At 41.6% G+C, this 9,380-nt stretch overlaps 1 protein-coding gene across 1 annotated transcript in view; it reads left to right on the top strand.

Annotated features, from left to right (window-relative positions):
• Window positions 1-9,380, top strand: part of GRID2 (glutamate ionotropic receptor delta type subunit 2) — a 1,378,694-nt gene that overhangs the window by 405,450 nt on the left and 963,864 nt on the right. The window lies entirely within an intron of this gene.

Genomic DNA, 9,380 nt, shown 5'->3' with positions numbered 1-9,380 from the left:
TTCATAGTTTCTAGTCTTTGACCTTTCTCCTGCAACTGCCTCTGGAACTCTCTCGCCTGCTTAAAGGCGAGCTCAACAATTCCTTTTCTGACCAAAGCTTCTCATAAGTCTGCCCTTATTTCCTCCAGCAAGATCTTTGTCTTGTTGCCCATAACTTTCAACTGCTCCAAACTTCAGCCCCCTACAGACAAACCTAAACGTATTTGTTTATCTGCTCTTCTGATTGTTCATTGTCCTAAGCTACTAAGGAGTTTCCATTAATATCTAATGACCAGTCATTGTTCTTTGTCTGGTAAATGTGTTTTAGAGAACTTTTCAGCAAACTGAATATACATTGACAGAGATGGCCATGATACAGATATTAATGATTTTCATAGTAACAACTTCATAATATACGAGTTTGTACAGAGTCCCAAAATTATTATGTCTAAGCATAATGAAAGCAAATAGAGATTTTTTTGTCTATATTAAAATGAAGAATATTTGTCTTTAATCTTTTTAGTGTCACTGTTATATTTAAATATGAAGGGTTCATAGTAAATGATCCTAAACAATGACAGATTAAGCACTAGCAATTATGAAATTTGTGCATCGAATAGGCAAATTTGGATGTTCAAGTTAGCTCAAATCAAATATCCTTTATGATTTATTTCTCCATATAATAAGCACTGGCAAATGTGTTCGAGTGAATAGAAAATCAGGCCAAAAATGTTCATTTGAGTATTCAGTTGTAGAACTGAACACACAAACCTGGCAAAACATTTTACGGTTGGGCTCCCTGTGTTTAAAAATACATAGGAACAGATTTTGATCTCAGTTGTTATCTCAGTTCATGAATTATATTGAATAAGAGTTTGTCAAAATAAACCATACTAGTGGTAAGTGCATGCTGCCCACCATAATGGTAGAAACAATAATTATACTGATACATGGGAAAGAGGTCTCAGATCTTTAAAAAGGATTCTAGAGCTCAGGTTTCCAAACTTTATGTAAAGGGAAACACATCTTTACTCTGAAAAGTGACTCTGGCAAGGACACTTTAAAATTTTAGTGTTTCCATCTTCGTTTCTGCATCAAATATTCTCTGTTTACTAGTAACATTGTGTGTTTTCCAACTGTCAGCCCTGCACACTCCCTCTGGGAACTGTAACTCAAGCTGTGCTTATGCATCATCTCCAGTAATAATATTTCTGAATGCATAATTGTGGCCCTTGTTACACCTGTGCAGCTCCATGGCAGTCTATGAATGTGAACAGGTGTAGCTGATCAGAATATAGTAACAAATTTGGGAGAACATCCATACTAGAATCCAGTTTAACAGGAGTGCTCAGTGAGCCTTAGCATAGCTGATTCATTTCTAACTAGTTTAGCAGTGTGCATACCTTCATATTTTATGGATAAAGACACACTCAAAACAGAGAAAAGTAGAAAGTTTTTTTGTTTGTTTGTTTTGTTTTTTCCAAATATCAACCTGTGGGCCACAAATCTCATCTAGGACAGCTGAAGAAAAGCTGTTTTGGTTTATAATAGAAAGTTTTCAATAATTTTACATTTTGGCTTTGGGAAGAGAGCAAGAACACTTTTCTTCTCCATGAGTATCCAAAAAGAAGTTTGATCAGTGGAGCTGCTTTGGGATGGAGAGATTTGGAAATGTGAAATGTTTTTGCTCGGAAATAAAAACCTTTTGCTGCAAAAAATTGGTCTCAATTCAACAATAAATTGCATTAAGACTAGATTGGTAATCTCTGTGACAGAAGGCCCATGAGAAGAAGTGACAAATAGTATACCTACAACAGGAAAAATGTCCTAGTACATATGTTGGGGGAAAAAGCTAAAAAAAAATTTTTAAAAAAAGGTTACAACATGGAGTAACAAGACCCACCACACACACAGGTCTATGACTTCAGTGGTGGCTCTTGAATGAGATTCCTGAACTGGACCTTCTGAAATTCTACTTCTGTAATGGACATTCAAAATCTACTCTGGCTTTCAATTTTTGATTAAAAACTTCTTTTTTTTTTTTTCCCTAAAAAAGGAAGAAGAAAAGGGCGGGGGGTGGGGGGGGGGGAGAGATGGGGGCGGGGGGTGGGGGGGTGGTAACATATTGGCTAACATTTTCAAACATAGTGGATTTTGTTGCCTCAGGATTTGAGTTCCTAAGTTGAAAGACTGTATATAGAAAAAAATAAATAAATAACAAAAAAAAAAAAAAAAAAAAAAAAAAAAACCTTGGTTCCCACCCCCCCCCAGAATTTTCCTAAAGTGCTTAACGTCTATCCCCTTTAAAATTAGGTCCTGCCGCCCCGCAGAGTCACTTTTTAAAATGTTCTTATCTTTCCACAGAGGAGGAAGAGCATCTGTCTTCATATAAAGTAATAATGGAGAAACGTTGCTATTAGGATCATATCATTATATATACCAACATAAAAATACGGATTCAAGGCTGCAGCATGTGTTTATGCAACAGAAAGAAAAAGAGTGCCAGTCACCACTCAGATCCAGGTTTAGGTTGATTAACTTACTGACGGCAAGCAGTGTTGAAGCTATGCTGTGTTCAACAATCCTTTCAGTACAAAATTAAAACGTTACTGCATTTTGGCAGAATTCTAGGTAGTTAATTCTGTTGTCCCTAAATTATGCATGAACTTTCCATAATACTTTCCCATTTTGGTGTCATTGTGGACTTCCATTTATTTTAATGAAGCTTCACATATTCTCGGAGCAGCGTGGGCGTATGTTTACAGATGCACAAAAATTGTGTGGATTTAATAGCATGAGAGTTGGTTCATTCAGGGTAGGAGAATGAATGTCTTTTTTTATCTACACTCAGGAGATAGATATATATAATTTTTTTGTTTTTTTGTTTTTTTTCAGTCATCTGATGGCACATGTGATGGAATATGTGATCATTTGATTTTATGGGATTAGCTAACAGATTTTTAAATAAATCACTGGCTGTGTCTATACAAGATGCTGACTGCACAATCATTACTGCGCAGTCATTTAGTACTACAAGTACTAAATGACTGTGCAGTAACCAGAGTTACTGCACAGTAGCACTGCTAAACGGCTTTTTTGTGACTGACTGCGTAGTAGCCCAAGACTACTGTGCAGTAGCATTACATCATGCTTTCTGCCCCACAATGTCATTGCACAGTTGTCACAGGCTACTGAACAGTCAGTGTCTCATGTTGATGTGGCCACTGAAGAGAAATGACTATCTAGAATCAAAATATGAAGCTTAAGTAGTAAGACAAGAATGATCATGAAAGTATATATACAAAATCCACACACTTATTCCCATATGTTAACACACATCTCATTTTGTCAGTCACCTGTATAATATACCAATCAGTTCCTTTCATTGTCTTGTAACACACACAATATTCCTGTTACCTCTGTGCACAGAAGCAAAAAGAGAAATTGGTTAGAATGGCATTTACTTTGGCCAATGGAAACAACATTGGAATTGTTTTCCCTTTTCTCCCTCTTCAATATTTTGTATAAGCATAACATAATTGCAAGAGAATGAGAAAATAATCGATAGGGGATTATTTTAATGTGTTCAGCTGTTAGAAAATGGTATGTCTACACAAGATGCTAACTGTGCAGTAGCCTAATAACACTCTGCAGTAGCATGCTGGGCAAAAACTGTGCTAATACCTTACTTCATAGTGTCACTAAAAACTCATGCACCGGTACTACTGGTACTACCGCTACTGTGCAGTAGTACAAGCTACTGTGTATTGATTTAGTCCTTGGTTAACCAAGTACTAAATATAATGTGCAGTAACTACAGCACACTAATAAATATTTAGATGTGCCCACAGTTATCTAATTGCCCCAGGATTTTAGATTTTTTCCAGCATCTCTTAAAATTGTTTGTCCAAAAAAATTATATTTATGGTATTTTTTTTCTTTTACCAGAACCAATTTTGCCCTTTGGGAAATTAGGGATAGATAGTATAGCAGCCATGGAGTTGGTGATCTCAACTCCTATAAAGGTGGAAATATATAAACAATTTGCTTCAGCATAGAATAAAGCAGGACTTTACTGCACATAAACTTCTTTGCTGTAACTTTCAATATGCATATTTTTACTTTGTAGTAAGTAGCAGCTAGATGGTGGTAACTTAGTTCTCAATAAAATAAATCAATGGAAACTGTAAGGGTGAGAGAACACATTACAATTATATCATGTTAAGAGCACTTAAGTTGAATGATCACACATTAAGACTCATTAAAAAGTGTTAAATTCCCTTTTAAGTGTTTTAAAATTATGCCACTTTGGATGAGGATTATCTTTGAGCTGTGCTACCAAGCTTGAGTTAAAATAATTTCTAGGTGTTCACCAATTTGCAGTCCTCCAATATCCCAGGAAGCAGACCAGCTATCATCTAGGACTCCATGGCCCTGGACTGATAAACCAGGCAGCAGGTTGGCGGGGATGGGCGGAGTGGGGAGTAAGTGAAAAATAGGGTAGGAAAGTTTGGATGGGGGAAGAGAATGGAGATGGGGGAACAGGGGAGTGGGTAGGAGGGTGGGAAGCTGCCCAGGCTGCTGCCCCATAGCCCCCAAATTGCCTGCTTTACCCTGAGATCAGTCTCCTGCCACCCCAGTTGCTTCCTTTACCCCACATCAACCCCTCCACTCCCAGATGCCCTGGTGCCCTGATTAGTCCAAGAATGGTAGAGGTGTTGGTTGGGGGTTCCCCCTCCCTACCTGGTCTGCAGGAATCCCAGGAACATGTCATCACTACTTGCCCAGATCTAGTTTCTCCCAGGCCCTACAGCTTAAGGGGAGGCAGAAGAGAGAGGGAAGGGAGGGGGGTAAGGACTTGCCAGGTAATTTCATTGTCTGTTGGGGGCTGTATTTGGGTTTGAAGGAGTGGCATGGGCTGCAAAGAAGCCCAGGCACAGTGAGGGAGGGAGAACATCCCCTACCACTGCTGCCTCCACTGCTTTCAGACTGTTTAAGGTGGTAGGCCAGAGATCTGGGAGTGAAAGGGGTGTCTGAGAGCTGATAGGTGGTAGCGGGTTGATTTTGGGGGTGGAGGGAGCAATCCAAGTGACATAGTGGGGTCCATCCCCTGCCTTTTCCCTAGTTTATACTGTGACTATAGAACCAGCAAGCAGGGGAGACATGGAGCAGACTTGCAGCCCCAAGCCACACCCCTTCTCACCAGTCTTCTAGCAGCAGATCTGAGCAGTGCACATTAGAGAGGGTATTAACCCCAAACATATAACTGATCACTAGCACTAGTTAACCTTAATACAGACTAGTTTCCCTTAGAATTAGCACTTGCTAATTTAACATGTAATTTCATCCTAAGAAAGATCAAATAAGAAAAAAAGCATTGGGCCCTGGGAGGTCTTTTCTAGATCTTCCATGTGAAAAATCTTTTTCTAAGTTTCAGACTCTTCTGTATTTAGAGTATTTCAGGGTCACATCTGAAACATTCTTTTGGCAGACATTTTATTTGTGGAACATAACTGTATTTAACCCATTCATAAAGTGCTGTTGCTTTTTTTTGTCTCCTCTTAAATACTAGTAATATCTGCAGGGCACTTTAATTTTCAACTGGTATTAGCTGTCAGTTCAAATTCCCAGCGACTAAAGCAGAACTTTCTTTTCCCTCTGACAGCCTCATCTCCCACTTTTCTTGATCACAGGACACAACACCCCATCCCATCTGTTACTTTGGCTGGTAATACAGACGTCATGTTTGACTGACCTCCTTCTGTGTCTTTATACCCAGGATGCTTAATATTCTTTACCTGAAGGAGCACCTTTAAGATTCACCTTTTCTTAGCAGTCCACATAATTAACACCCTCTTCATATCTGAGCTTGATTGCAGCAATCTGCTTTTTCTTGGCCTTAATAAATGCAGTCTTGTCCTACTTATAGCCAACCAGAAGGCTGCTGCAAAGATAATGTTTTGAACCAGTTACCCAGATCATGTCATCTCTCATCTACACTTTCAAGGCCCTAAATGGCCTATCCCCATCCTGCCTATCATTTCTTACTTGTTAAATTTTGTAGCTTGCCTCTTTGTTCTTCCTTTTGTGTTGTCCCCCACAAAAAAACTATTTTATTATTGTCCTTAAAATGTCCCTTTGCAATGAGAACTACAAAACCTAGACAGCAATTTGGCTCTCAGTGCATTATCAGTATCACCCATCTACTTGTCTATGTCCAAGCTACCTCTTCTCTTGTATTTAGCTCAGAAGCTCTTTGGCACAGGGTCTGTCTTCTGACTTTGTGTGTGTAGAGCCCGTAGTATGGTAGGATCTGGATCCAGAGCTCTGGGGACCTTGGGTAAAACGGGCAAACAATAGCATGGTATATATTTACTTTGAAAAAGAAAACCAGTATTTTTACAGCAAGGGGCAATTTGCTCCATGAAATTTACAATTTGGTGTTATGCATTTTATATAAATGGGTAGCTGAAGTCCAAACTCCTTATTCAGGATTATGTAGGAAAGGAGAAGGTAGAAACCATATGATAGGTTTCTGGAATAGATATAATATTACTGGAAGGAAATGAACTTATTTAAGAAGAGAGATAGAAGACCATGTTGCACTTAGTATGTGTTTTAAATCTGTGGTATATTATGCAGTATTCAAATTAGAATGTGTTCTGAGCAGGTACACTATTATGTTTGCTACAAACCCAAACATGCACAGCTGTTGCTCCACCACTAGAGGGATGGGGACTAAGGAGCAGGCATTCCAGCATGATATGCAGGAGTGAATTTTTTTCCTTATTTGTGACTGTCCAAAAACAGATGAGCACTGTGTGGCCAGCCATCTCACTAGGGACACATCCAATCCCTCTTTAGCCTGGCACAGGATCTTCCCTCCCTCCTTGACTTACTGTCCCAGCTGGGATCTGATCTTCAGGGGCTTCTGGGAGATGAAAAGTGGTGGAACTAGGTAAATCCTTTCTAACTGTTGGACTGAACATTCCCTTTTGGAGGGTGGGGTGCTGGAGGGGGAGGCCAAGGAATAGGAATGCTTGAAGACTTATACGGGAATTGGGGCTTTGCATTAGAATTTTGCGTGGGATGAAGAGAGGGGAAAACAGGACTGGGCTGCTGTGTGGGTTGAGGTTGTGAGTGACTCAAGTTGTGACCTGGATGAAAAACACACAAGGGACAAATTTCATAACTGTGCAAACTTAATTTCTTTAAATGCACTTGAAATAAGCTGTTGAAAACACAGATCATCTCAGCAGGAAGTGTGGTGAGCTTAAAATTCTTCACATTGTGCAAACTGCTTTAAAAATCCAATTGTGCTATATGCCCACTCAAGTCCCTCCCTGCTGGCTAGGAAGGTCCCTGGCAGTGCTGTGGCATGGAAGCATGTCCCCCCTTCCTATCTGAGTCACATGGCTCCAAGGCACTTGATAGCCACATCTTCATGGATGGCTCTGAGTCTACATTGCTGGGGATCTGGGTGGGGCAAAGTTGGCATAGGGACCATCCTTCTGTCTTGCCATCAAAGTTCAAGTACTTTTCTTTGGTGCTGCTAGAGTGCAGGTATTTTGGAGTATGGTGCTGTTTCCTTTTTCCCCAAGGAAGGGAAGCACTGCCCCTGCCATGGTGTTTGGCAGACCTGCCATTCGGATCTCCCTTCCCTGCTTGGCTTCTAACCATGCCATGGGGTCCAAAGGTCTGTCCAGCTAGGGCAGCTGGAGTATGGTGAAGTGTGCACACAACACACCTGGACAGCCTCCCCTTGCTTCTACTGACAACCTGGCACCAGCTGCTGGCCATGGAAGTATGAGGCTGGGTAGGAGGCAGTCCACCTCCATGGTAGTTGGTGGAGGTTGGTGCCATTGCCTCCGATTGGGTGGTAGATGGTAGGCAGCCACTGGTGGCTGCAGCCTTAGTCTTTTGGACATACCCTTTGTATCATTAGCCACCCTGTCCAAGGACTAGCATGACTCTGCGGTGGATTGGAGAAACTCATGGGCCTGGAGGGCCAGGACCCTCTGGGAGTCCAACAGTACCATGTTGTCTTGCCTGCCTCTGATGCCTCTACTCTCTCATCATTGACCCTCTCCATCTTGAAGTGATGTAGGCCCTGCTTTATGGTGGCTTTCCACTCGCAGTGGTCCAAAATGATTGATTGCATCATTGGCCATCAATGCCAATGATGCCAATGGGCCTGGACCCTCTGGGAGCTCCTCATCAGTCTTGCACCATTTCCAGGAACTGGTAGTCCACTAAATTCTTGAAGAGTTTGTAGCAGCTCCTCCAACTGGTTCTGCTAGTGCTTTTAGGTAGCAAGCCACCTGTTAGCAGTGTGGTTCGGTGTAAGGAGGACTCCACAAGCTCTTCTGATGTCTGGTCTTGTTGGTCCCAGTGACAGTTTTATTGATAGGAGATCCTCTGAGTGGGAGCATCTTTCTCTGTCCTTGAGGGAGCATCAGTGCTGGAACCTCCCCAAGCTGTCCCAATCCATACCAAATTCTGAGGAATGAACAAAATAGAAACTACTTCAAATGTGTTTCCGTCATCATCATTAGCAACCATTGGTCTTGGGAGATCATGGAGATTGTGCCTTTGGTGGGTTACTGGGTTACCACCACAGCTTATTGGGTGGCTTGTGAGTCCAATAAGCAACAAGCAAACCCTTTGGCAAGTTGCACATACAAACCAGGTTGAAGTTACAGCAGCATGCCAAGTACCATGTTGTCTTTCCTGCCTCGGATGCCTCTCTTCTCTGTCTCATCATTGACCTTCTCCATCTTGAAGTGATGTAGGCCCTGCTTTGCAGTGGCTTTCCACTCTCAGTGGTCCAACATGATTGATTCCCAGCATTGGCCATCAATGTGCAGCTCACAGGTTTTTCTTGCAGGGTTTGGGTTGTCCAAGTGACCATTTTGCCAGTGGCCAACTCAGCATAGAGCAGGGGCGGGCAGTTATTTTGGGTGGAAGGCCACTTACTGAGTTTTGGCAAGACATCAAGGGCTGCATGACAGGCAGCCAGGGGCAGATAAATATTAATTTTCTAAATGTTTTAGGGGCTTTGCTGGCTGGATAGAATGGCCTGATGGGCCTCATTTTGCCTGCCCCTGCCATAGAGTATGTTCTTGGGGATTTGGCAATTGCTCGCATGATTTACACATCCTAACCAATGGAGTCATCTATCTCAGGAGCATGAACATACTGGGTATCTTGGTCCATATCAGAACAGTGAAGTTGGAGATTTTATCATGCCATATTTTACACAGGATATGGTTGTCATAACCCAATGATTTTTAGTGCCTCGGCACATTGGAATTTTCCCGCCACATGGAGCTTTCTTTGCACGGTGGATTTCTCAGCTGCAGAGAGAAATCCCCAGTGCAAAGGGTTCCTGCCACACACAT

This window comes from Alligator sinensis, unplaced genomic scaffold, assembly GCF_000455745.1.
Source record: "Alligator sinensis unplaced genomic scaffold, ASM45574v1 scaffold194_1, whole genome shotgun sequence".
Classification (NCBI taxonomy): Eukaryota; Metazoa; Chordata; order Crocodylia; family Alligatoridae; genus Alligator; species Alligator sinensis.
This window is presented reverse-complemented; position numbering and strand designations above follow the sequence as displayed.